We start from the raw sequence: 12,238 nt of genomic DNA on the forward strand, positions 1-12,238 counted from the left end.
TGTTAGATATGTGATATAAAGCGTATCATTTAATCACTTATGACCTCAGTTTCCTCACTTGTAAAATAAAGATAATCTCTCTCCAATTTCCTTTCCAGAGTTGATATGTCAATCAGATGAGCTAAAGATACCTTGAGGCATTTAAAGACTATGAAATACCATGAAAAACATTACTATGTTTTTAACAGATATAAACAACTTTTGTTTATTACAGCTAAGGCGTGGTATGTGTCCTCAAATATTCGCAGTCTAGTTAAAATGTTGAAATTAGTTTATTATTCTTTGTTTGCTTTTTTCATATCTGTTGCCAAGTCTCCATGTTGTTTCTTATGTGTCTGATGAGTTCTTATTCACAATGTTAAGTAGTTTTGGTCTTAATGAGATTGTATATGTTAGAGCTATTTTCAAAATCAAAACAGTGTTAGATTTCAATGCACTATCAAGGCAATGAACAGGGAGTAATGTAAAATTAATGATTAAAAACATGCAGAGTCTCTCTCTCTATATATATGTATATCTTTCTGTGTGCTTTCCTTTATTTTTGTTAAATAGTCCATTAGTCAAGTCAGAGTTTTCCATGTTCTAAGTTTCAAAAACAGTGAAAAGAGTCAAAAGCTTAAGCATTGACTTGGAAACAAAGGACACCTTTTTCACGTTTGTGTTGGTTGGTTGGTTTTATAATCCGTTTCCATTTCTTCAAGTCCCTGTCCTCATCTGTTTATTCTGGCTTGGTCCCGATTCTGGAGCCAGTGGTCTTCACAGGGAGCTAATGGGTGGTTAGAGAGTGCATGAATTAGTTTTTGGAGTTGATGTGAGCCCTTGGAAAATGTATGCAAATACACTTTGTATGTATGTATAGGCATATGTATACTGTGTATGTATTTGTAAATGTGCTTGCTCTTTCTCCCTGGGAGAGGTTCACAACTTTCATTTATTCTCAAAAGGGTACATGAACTTAAAAACACTTGGACCTGCTGAATTACTGATATTGGTACCTAAGTGAGCATCAATTGAAGGGAGAAATTTTCCTCCCCACTCCCTTTCAACTATCCCAGTTGTGTCCCAAACATTTGTGTTTCAGTAGGAAGTAGGGAAGGAAGATTAGAGGGCCAGCCAGTGGGGAATGGGAAGAGAGAGTACATCTATAATGGCTTTCTCTCTCTTTCTTTCCTTCTTTCTTACCTTCTTGCTTTCTTGCTCAGTTGCTTGATCATTTCCTTGCTTTCCCTTCCTTTTCCTTCCTTCCTTCCTTCCTTTCATCCTTCCCTGCTTCCTCTTTTTCTTTTCAATTATTCCTCTTCAGAGGAGAAAGTTTCAGCAAGCATTATTTTGAGTAAGGGCAAAAAATATATACATATTTTTAATGCTGTAACATTATCCCTTTCCTCTTTCCCATCTCATTTCCCTTCCCATTGATATGAATTCATTCATTTTTACTACCATCTCAGTTTTGAGAGCACCCTTTCCTATCCACCAGAAGTAGCACTGCTCTGCAGAAGTCATTTCTATAGCAGAAGTCATTTAGAAATCAGTAGAAAGAAAATGTAATACTGACATAAAAAATATCCCTCACCTTCCTTTTCAACATTTTGGTTCCCTACTTGAACGTCATCATCTAAGCTAAAATTTCCCCCAAAGAATAAATAAAACAAACAATTAAATTGATTTGTGAATTGCTTCACATAGAAAATAGATGAAATTAAAGTGTAATTCTTCCATTTAGTGATATAATTGAGTTGTTTTAGAGACGTGGACAGAAGCGTCTCCACCTTCCAAGCAGAGTAGAAAAAGGCTACAGTTGGCCATCTTGAGCAATGACTTCCTATGACCGTAAAAAGCAAATAGCTCTCTTCACTTTTTTATCTCATCCTAGAATATCTTCATATCATCATTAATTTTTTTTTTTTTAGAGAGAATGAGTTTGGGAGTGGAAGAAAAAGATGATTCTGTTATTATGGATTTCTGTTGGCAGTTGAAAATGTTGCTAAGCAGAGTTCTCCCTGTGCCCTATTCTTGTAGGATTTGAATTTTCCAGTTGGATTGACTTGGCTGTCAAAAAGTCAAGTTGATTTTTCTTTCCTCAGATTAAGTTGATAATTGGCTGAATAAAATGTTAAGAACAATTAGGACAGGTAGGACTTTAAAGCTACTTAACACAACAAACAAACTTTGGGGAGTTATTCTGTCCCTCTTTTTTTTTTTTTTTTTTTGCAACTTCTCCAGAGAACACATTGTATAAAGTTACAGCTTCCTGTTCCATGAAGTGTTTCTTCCTTGACCTACCTGCCATAACTGCTTAGCTTATGCTTAAAGAAAAAAAAGTTTCCATTCCACCATTGAATCCTTTTAGAGAAAAATCAAGGTACAGGTCTTTCTTTTTCACACAAAAGCATTCAATGCACTAGTTTTAAAGAGAGCTTAATTCTGGCACTAGATGTTTTTACTCTCTTCTTGTTCAGAATACAGGAATGCTACCCTCTCTTATCTTTCTTACTGTCTGCAGGACTTTATCATTTCTGTGCTCATTTCAGATTGTTTTGCTCTCAATACTAGCTAGCTCTTTCATATTCCCCCTACTGTTTTGTCCCCCCCCCCCCCCCGTCACTCTTGCTTTGCCTCACAGTGTTCTCACTTTCCCCCAATCCTCATACTGAAAATTGTCTGTATCTTCTTGTCAGGACAAATGCCTCTTAATTTTGATCTAGACTCAAAGCCCATGTCTTAAAGTCCTCTTCTGAGTCGGCAGCCTCTTCTCTACCAATGTCTTCTCTGGGTAACCATTCCACACTCATTAGTTTATGAATTTAAGCAAAAAATGAATTCATATTTATCTGTCTTGCTAGTCAAAATGCTTCTTAGAGGTCGGGGACTCTTTCTTTGATGTCTTCTGTAGGGTGAATATCACTTTGTCTTTTTAGGCAACATCTCATTGAATTAGTAAAAATTAAAAACTGTATGTTGCATGTATATTAGTCATCTAGCTACCACTCAAAACAGTGAATGATTTATTTATTTAAAGCATATCAATGATCCTTTTTCTGCAGTGAGTCTTATATTTTTCAACCTTCTTAAAGTGTTCTGAACAGGATCTAATCTTTACATAATGATTCCCTGATCGTCGTTCTTGTGTTAGTTTCCTAGCGCTCCTGTAACAAAGTACCACAAACGGGTGGGGGGACCTGAAAAAACAGAAATGTATTATGTCAGAGTTCTGGTGGCCAGAAGACAAAAATCAAAGTGGCAACAGGGTTGGTTTCTTCTGAAGACTGTGAGAGAGAATCTGTTCCCTGCCTCTTGCCTCACTTCTGATGGTTCGCTGACAATCTCTGGTGTTCTTTGGCTTGTAGAAGTCTCTCTCTGATCTCTGCCTTCATCTTCACATGGTGTTCTCCCTGTGTGCATGTCTGTGATGAAATTCTCCCTTTTTTTAAGGACACCAGTCCTTAAAAATTAATTAAATTAGGGCCCCACCCTCCCTGTGACCTCATCTTAACTAATTATATCTGCAATGACCTGTTTCCAAATAAGGTCACATTCTGAGGTACTGGGGGTTGGGACTTTAACATATGAATTTTGAAGGGACATAATTCAACCCATAACGATTATGAACACTATTTTTGTGTAGAGCTCCACCACGTTGATTTCTGTGGGACTCAACTATAAACACATTTGCAAGCCGTACATGATTCTCAGCCTTGGTTACCTCACCCCTCCCCTCCCCCCTCTGTCCCCTCTTCATTCTGAGATACAGAGTGGTTATTTCTTACAGTTATCATTGTGCTTTCCTCTGACAGTGTCCCATGTTCCCATCTAACATGAACGGAGGGTCCCGATAACTATGTATTAAGGAAGAATATGTTGGTTCCAAGTTAAAGTCTCGCTGAATAGTAAAGATGAGTTTGGGCAACAGTGTGTACTTTATAGCATCGTTTTTAGTTTCTCAGGGACTCTATTTTTTCTTTTATGGGTTCTTGACTATGTTTAATCAAGATAGGCCTCTAAGTGAATATGAGAATGCTGGATAATTGAGGTATTAATGTATTATTTTCTCATGGCAGACATGAAAACTAAAGAAATATAGCTGATAAAAATATTAGAAACTGAATTATTTTGTCTACTAGTTGCCCAAGATTTTACCATTAATGTAGGAAAATCAGAGTTCTCCTTAGAATCCTGTAAAATGTGAAATCTTCTTAGAAAGGAATTATGCTTTTGTGTGATTTGTGTAGTCTGTCACACTGAGATCATTCGGTAACCATAATACAAGCGCAGAGTTGTGTTGAAATCAAATGCAGTGAGTGGGTAAGGAAATGCGCACATTTGGTTCTGGCAGGTAGTCCTCCTGAGCAGGACGCGGGGTCCGCAACCCCAGGTGCTGGCCTGCCGGGAGTGGCTCCTGTGATTCTCAGGGCAACATGCTGTGGAGCCACCTACTGTGGTTCCAGTTTTGGCAGGCATAGCCACATCGGCCCTTTGATCCTTGGAGTGGCTCCTGCCACTATGAGTGCCTCTGTTTGTTTTGCCCCTCCCTTTGGTCATTACTCCCACCTGGCACTATAGGACCAAAAAAATGAGTAGTGGGCAGCAGTTGTGAGGGGACACTTCAGGAACATGACTCTGCCAAGTATGAAAAGCTGCTTAAACAGTTCTGATTCTAGAAGCACGTGCATAGCATTTCTGCCAACCCATTAGTGAATGCATTTTATTTTCTATATCATTCAACAATCTGCTAAAAATCGCTTTCTCCATTTCTGTTTTCTCATTATGAGGGTCCTGGATCCACCATAAAGTGCAGCCAGCTACAGGAATAAAAGGCAGTATGGCTTGCTGTCTTTTAATAGTCTTCCTTCATAAGTATCTGAGTGTGCTTGGAAACATTTACCTCATCCTATGCCTCGATATTTTAAAATCAATTCATCTACTATATTTGAAAATCACCTGTAGTGGTATAATTATATTGGTCAATGTTTTTACATTATATGAAATTTTTTTTGAAAAGTTCTAATAGATTATGCAGTAGTCTCTCTATTCTAATACAGTATTGGATGAAAAATGTACACATGACTATACTCATTTTATAGCTGAAATGGCAGAGACACCGAGGGGCTAAATTTGTTATTTAAGACTGTACAGAGTGTTAGTGTCATTCTAACAATTTGATACTGATGGTATCATTCAGATACTCTGGGATTTAGGACTTTAACATATGCTCTGTGAGTTGATCAAAATATTTGCTCCACATTACCTTGCTAGTATCATTTAGGTATCATAGATAAGAAAACAGAAATGAGACAAAGGGGGATATTAAATGCCTTGTAGCAAATCACACAGCAGGGTCACAGGAAAGCTGGTAAGATCTTGGTCTCCACTCTGTGAGCTAGCCACGACTAGTTTTCTGACAAGAAACATTTTTCTCCTTCGGGAATTTCAATTTTCACATGTGTGAAGGTTGGAGACTTTCCCTGAGAAAGCAATGCCTCAAGGGACAAGGAACTTTTGAGAAAATTTAAGGTTTTTAACCTCAACCTAGTACAATCAAATATATTGATCGCCACTTAACAATTTCAGAATATTAGAGTGCTAAAATTCTTGTTTAGACAGAAATCTAGATTTGAAACTGGAAATAAATTACCTTTCCCCTCCTTCACTATCTGGTAATCACTTAGTAAAACATGTAGGTATTAGATATTTATATATGTATGTAAAAATGCATAAGTTTGGAAACTGTAAAGTATATGGAATTCATTTGGGAGGTTATAAAAAATAGCATCTACTTTGAAATGTTTCTGCAATAACTTCTGCTTGTCATCATTTTCAACCAGATGATTAAATTTCCCTATATAAGGCCGGAGACTCAGGTAGTTAATAAGGAAGCAGAGACCCAACCAGGCCAAAATTTTACTAAGTCGTTGTTACCAATGCAGGTATCCCAGGGAAAGAGTACATGAAGTAGTCTTTCATATTTTTACTTTCTACCAATTAGGATTTCAAGTTGAGAAATAAGCAAATTCTAGAAAGCTCTGACAGCCCAGGAGATTCCACTCAGGTTAGTGTGGCTCAGGCAGTCCCTATGCTCATTAACTGATCTGCTGATTTCCCATCTACTGATCTCAGCCAGAGACGATAGAATAAGGACCAATAATGGAGGTCCAGGCAGTCCCTTATCCCAAAGGAGAAACTTTACATACACATTCAAGTAAATGAGAATGGCTTTCGTGAAGCCCTTCCAATGATTCCTCCATGAAGAAATAGCCCATCTTACCCAGAACCACCATTAAATGTGTGTTCCACTAATATTTGCTCCACACTTTCGGTCAAGAACTGGAAATGGCTGGACTTAATCAAGGTCAAGAGAGAAGAAAGTATGAGGAGAGGGTATCAGGGCGCTGGAGCTGGAGAATGCTGATAGTTAGCTGGTAGTTAAAGTTAGCAGCATCAGGTTACCTGAAGATAGTGTATGATTGTACTGAGTAATGGCTCCCCCAGTAAGTCCCAAATAAGCTTTTCCATCTCCGTTAAATAAAATGTAATATTAATCACTTGGAAAAGTAAAAATTTTTTCTATTATTAACTGGTAAGTTCCTGTGTCATCTATCTCTATTTTGTCTTTCAGCTCTTTTTTCTTAAACACAACCATTTCAGCTATATTATTAACATTCTCAAAGGAAATTCAACCAGACTACCAAGTCCAATTTGCTTTAGCTAAAACTTATTTACATTTGTTGTCTAAGACAGGCTTAGATAGTATATGTGTCGTTTGGTCTAGAAATAGTAAATCTCGGTTGTATGTGATAAATTTTAATTCTGACTACTTCAAATGCCATATATTGTGCACCTATTCTGAGCTAGTTTCTATACTATGCATCTTATGTACATTATCTCCTTTAATTTTCAAAACAAACCATTTCGAGATAAGAAAATTGAGCCTCAGAGAGCCTAATTAATTTGACAGAGGACATGCAGCTAATAAGTGGCCAAACTAGGATTTAAACCTAAGCCTTTCAGATTCAAAGTCCTCCTCTCCTCTTTTTAAACCACTATCTCATCCCTAAACGTAGAAGGTTCGGCATTACCTTCTAAGTGTCTGTGCAGTGTTAATACAGGAAAAGGCGACTGCCATAACATGTGCTTCTGTGGGGCTAGGTTTATCACCTAAAACACGCCCAACTCAAGCTAGTTGCCAATTTGTCTCCCAGTACAGTATACTAGCCTGTTGATATGATAAACACTATTTTCCCGTCTTATTTTGTGAGACATGCCTCTCATTAGATATAGGAATTCAGCTTAATTCTCAAATTAACCTCAAAATCACCTTAATTTTGCTAGATTAAAAGTAATAACAAAAGCATTATGTGTGACTATGTAACTATAAAGTAATGGAACTGATTTTGGGTGGGTATTAGTGGTGCTGGTCTCATTATTTAGAGTGAATCCACGTAGTACATATCCAGATTCACCAGTTGTGAGTTTCATAATTTAAATGGAGATGGTAACAGTGCCTAACTCATAATATCATTATGAGGATTAAATGAGATAATATATGTAAAGTTCTTAGATCAGTTCCTGGCATGTAGGAAGCAATTATTGAATGGTAACTGCTATTATATATGAGCGTTACAGAGATAAAAAACAATTACTGACAAGTACTTGGTACATAGCAGGAGCTCAGTAAATATGTATTGAATGGATTAATAAACTGCATCAGTTCTTCAAACTGGCTAGGTGTTACTGATCTATGGTCAATGCAGTATTCTAGCTGCTGCTTCACACTGTTGAATTTACTATAAAACAAAATGTTCAATGTCGTTAAGAACTCTATGCAATTTGCAGGAGCATTTACTGACTCTGAAAGAGCCTTTTTAGGGGGCTGGGGTATCATTTCTTTTCCTCAACATTTTCACTCTTACTACTATATAGCATGCACTCTCTGGATAGATTTATACATGTGACCACTAAATGGATGTAGATTTTCCCCTTCCGATAATAGATATGATATATCTTATAGTACAATGAAAACAGAAACTCTACAAGTATGTACATAGGAAAAGAAGATACATGGACTGGGAAAAGCAAAAAGGCAGCATGTGGCATGAAGCTTCCTGTTTGCCTGAGACAACTGAAACAAATTGAAAGCAAGAAAGACCTTTATTGTCACTATTTGTACCAGTTCAGGGAATGCTGCATACTTTTCTGATGATGTCAAGATGTTATAGTTTGGGGAAGCCTTTTTTTCTTAGGAAATTTATCTTTAAATCTCAAAATGTTTACCATTATGGATCTGAAATTATCGTGCTTTAAATACCATAGTTCCTAACTGATTAGATTAGCAATCTAATTTTAGCAAGAGTTTTAGAAAGGGTTCAAAGGTTTGCCCCTCCCTAGAGTATTCTTCCCACCAATGATATTCCTACTCTACCTTTAGAAAGAGCCCACGAGTCACTTTTAGGAGCCCTGCCTTGTACTATTATGCATGTCTGTGTGTATTATGGTTGTCTGTTTAGATGTACATTTTCCCTATTAGAGTCTAGTGACCAAACTCTGAGCTGCTTGAAGACGAGGGCTGTGCTTTATTTATCTCTGGATCCCTAGTATTATTCAGTTCCTAAGACAGAGTAGGTGTTCAATAAATATGTATCCAATAAACTAATGAACTTGCAGTCACACACACACATAATATAAGATCAGAGATGTGAATAAAATGTCCTATGTCTGCATGTTCCTCAAGTGCTTGTGAACCTTCTAACACTGCTTATGAACAAGTTGATCAGCTTCTGAGTACTCTAGTCACTTTGAGGGAAATTTTCTGATCTTTGAAAAAAATTTTTTTTTTACCTGTTCATATTCTTTGCTTTTACTCTGAGCGTCACTTCTGCACTTGGACTCAAGCGTGCTGTCACGTGCTGATCACTTGGTTGAACCACACAGACAGTGGTATGAATTTTTATTTTTGTTTGCATGCTACCTGTGGCTTTGTTCAAGCACATTATCTGTATGTTAAAAAAAAAATACATGGATTGTGTCAGGTAACTGGAAAAGTCTTACTTTCAAAAAAATTCTCAGCATTTAATACAGTGCTTGGCATATAGTTGGGATTCAATAAATGTTTGTGGAATGCATGAATAAATCAGCCATTACTGTTAACTGTTTTGAGGATGAAGTATGAAATTTTTTGAAAAAAACTACTAAATGAAATGCCTAGCATCAGGCGGCAGGATAAGAGTAAATCTGACACTTGTAGTCTTCACCTCTTTGTTATACGGGCTCACGGAAAAGTGCCCTATACATCTGATTTCTCAACTTCACCCTGCAGTAAAGTTTTGCAATCTGGAGGCTGGAGCTCTCTTTTGTAAATGTTGTCTGCCCGATGACTGTGTTGGCACCGAGGAGGCCTTAGCAGATAAAGTGGAGGAACATATGGCTCCCATCTGAATACGAATTGGTGGACATAACGCGGTAATTCAGCTGAGATGTCCTCTATATTGTAAACTGAAAGAGTATGATTAGAGGTGTTTATAAACGGCGTCTGAATTCCCTCCACACCCCTCCCCACCCCTTTTCCACTATAGTTTTATCGGCCTGAATCACAGCCATCTAGCGTCCTAGCTTCACTGCGTTATTTGTTAAAATAGCCAGCGTGAGGAATTATTAATTAAAGCTAACAAATCACCCTGACGAGCTGTGCCCTGGCATGGCTGAAGGTTGATTGGCGAAAGTGTTCTCCTTTGGAGAAAAGACTTTTTGTGCTCGTGACGCAGTCAGGGACGGATTATTGAATATGCAAGTTAGAAGAAAAATCACAGGACAAGCAAATTGAGTATTTACTGGCAAATAATTGCTCCCTTAAGCTGTGGCTCTCTTCCTAAATTCTTAACATTCCCGAGGGTTAGAAAGAAACACAGAAAAATGCATCGGTACAGAGTACATTTCAAAAAAAATACATAGACTGATGTTTCAGACTTGTGCAGGTAAGTGTGATTGTGTGTGCATGGAAAGTGAAAGACAAGGCGAAGCAAGGGAAGGATGGGGGAAATTTTAATCTGGTGGCTTTTTAAAATCAATTTGTTGTTTATTGGAATACTGCTCGGCGTATTTCTAAGTTGACTGAGAATTTAGTTTCAGTGCTGCATTTATTGTGAAAGTTAGAGAAATGCGAAGGAGGGAGGGTTTTGTCAGTGTTACTTTATGTCTTTATCAGCAGAAGAATATGCTAATGTTTCCCCCAACAATAGTTATAAACTTTGCTCAGATACTGGTGGATATATGTATGAAACTATCGCTTGATTTAGGGCTCGATGGTTATTCTCAACATTGTTAATTATGACCTGTCTTAACAGTGTCCCAGACACATTTGGGTGGAACTATTGCATTTATTTTTCGAAGCAAACTCTGTTTTACGTTAGCACCAAGCTAGTCCTTGTTCAGAATTTCTAAATGGACATTACAGTTTTGGAATAGTTACTTAAACCTCGGGCTTCGGTAGTAACCAAAATGTCCTTCATGTCAATTGTGTGGTCTTTTTATCTGAAATGTTGATCAAACTACTGAGTTTTGTGGACATTGTAAGAGAAGAGAGACTAGTTTAGAGGCTTTCTCAAAATCAAATTTAAATACATAAAGGTATGATAAGTGTGGAAATGAAGGCTCATTCTATGTATAAAATGTAGACATTGAGAAACAGAGATACTCTCCTGAGTACAGCTGGGTTATGTGAACAGCGTTATCCGAACACATATATCCACTGAGGATGGATTCGTATTCTGTGAAAACCTGGAAAATGTGCTTTCATCGACAACAAACTGTTTTTGAAATGAGAATAATTGGCTGGCGAAATAGCATTTCATGGTTGTAATAACTATGAATAACGGATTTAAAACAAAGGCATAAACATAATTTAAACTAAATTAACTAATTAATAATTCCAAAGTGCTTTAACAATAAAACTTGTAGATAGTATAATAATAGGAATAATAATAAAAATTGAAAATCTGGCAATCCCCCAGAAATTAAATCAGATGACTCTCATAAGGTTTTAGGGAATCAGAATTTTAAATATAAGTATATAAAACTTATATTTTACCTTCTAGTCTGTTCCTTTAACCATGCAATATTGTGCTGGTCAGGATTTTTTCTTACTATATCCTATTTTATGAAAAATATAGTTTGTCTTAGTATATAGAATAGAGCTCATAAGAAAGTTTAGAAAATATATTTTTTAAAGGTTTAATTCCCATTGGATAACATTTTGTCCTCAGATTTCAAGAGGCAGCCTCCTTAAAGTTTCTTGTGACTATTTGAGGCACAATTTGGTCCATTATTTTCAAATAGCAGAGGGGGCATTTAAAGCATATGTTCAGAGACTAAACCATCTGCCTGCTTTATTAGAAATACCATAGAATTATGAGGACTTGGAAAGGTTCAAAAATTGAACCAGAGTTCTATGCAAGATTGAAATAAAAATACAGCACTTTGATTTTAAAAGTGTTTTGTAACCACTTACTTTTGCTAAGTATTTCATTTGTCTTTTGTGGGAAAATAGTATCATCATACCCTTTTGATATATGGGGAATGAATGACAAAGTGTCGTTGAGTGACATGAACATATGCCAAGTTAATGGTAATATTTTCTGTGATTTAACCCACTAAATTTAAATACCTTTTGGAGTTTCGAGTTGACTTATCAATGGTGAAACTCACAGTGAACTGGAGAAACATAAAATGGAGACTGCTGGAACAAAAATGAAGTCCAGCTGCTAGCTTCTGGACTACAAATGAGTTGCAAGAGACATGTGGAGGTCAGACTAAAGAGCACTTCTGTAATCCAACTGTGATGTAATAGAAGTATGAATCGGCTATTGGTTGCCCATGCTAGGGGGAAGACAAAAAAATGAGCACAGCTTGGCATTATTCCAGGGTGGTACTGTATTCCTTTGGTATCTGGAAGGATATGAGATCCAGAAATTAATAGAAGAACAAAAATCATATTTAGGTACCAAACATAATAATGTATCAGCCCAGAGTGGTCATATCAGGACAAATCAAGATGAGTATCATTGTTAAGATGACCAGTGCCCAATTAGGATTCTTCTAACTTACCTAAGTGTTACTAGAATCAGACTGAGACTAGCTGGGTCATTTTCAGAGGAAATGCAGAAAACAGGCTCAACTCAGCCTGAATATAAGCTTTCAGTGTTGAGATGACATATTGCTCCTTGTTGCTTAATGAAAATTACTTAATTAA

The 12,238-nt window shown here is 36.9% G+C and overlaps 1 protein-coding gene across 44 annotated transcripts in view; it reads left to right on the forward strand.

Moving 5' to 3' along the window:
- Window positions 1-12,238, forward strand: part of ZBTB20 (zinc finger and BTB domain containing 20) — a 746,634-nt gene that overhangs the window by 344,713 nt on the left and 389,683 nt on the right. Inside the window, exon 1 of one of the 44 annotated variants that reach the window (XM_070243781.1) lies at window positions 9,608-9,965. The exons of 40 other annotated variants lie outside the window; for them this stretch is intronic. The gene's annotated coding sequence lies outside the window, so the exon portion shown is untranslated. Of the gene's footprint in view, window positions 1-9,607; window positions 9,966-12,238 lie in introns of those variants that run through there. 3 more of the 44 variants (XM_070243811.1, XM_070243806.1, XM_070243787.1) reach the window with 3 other exon arrangements.

Source organism: Equus caballus, chromosome 19, assembly GCF_041296265.1.
Source record: "Equus caballus isolate H_3958 breed thoroughbred chromosome 19, TB-T2T, whole genome shotgun sequence".
NCBI lineage: Eukaryota > Metazoa > Chordata > Mammalia > Perissodactyla > Equidae > Equus > Equus caballus.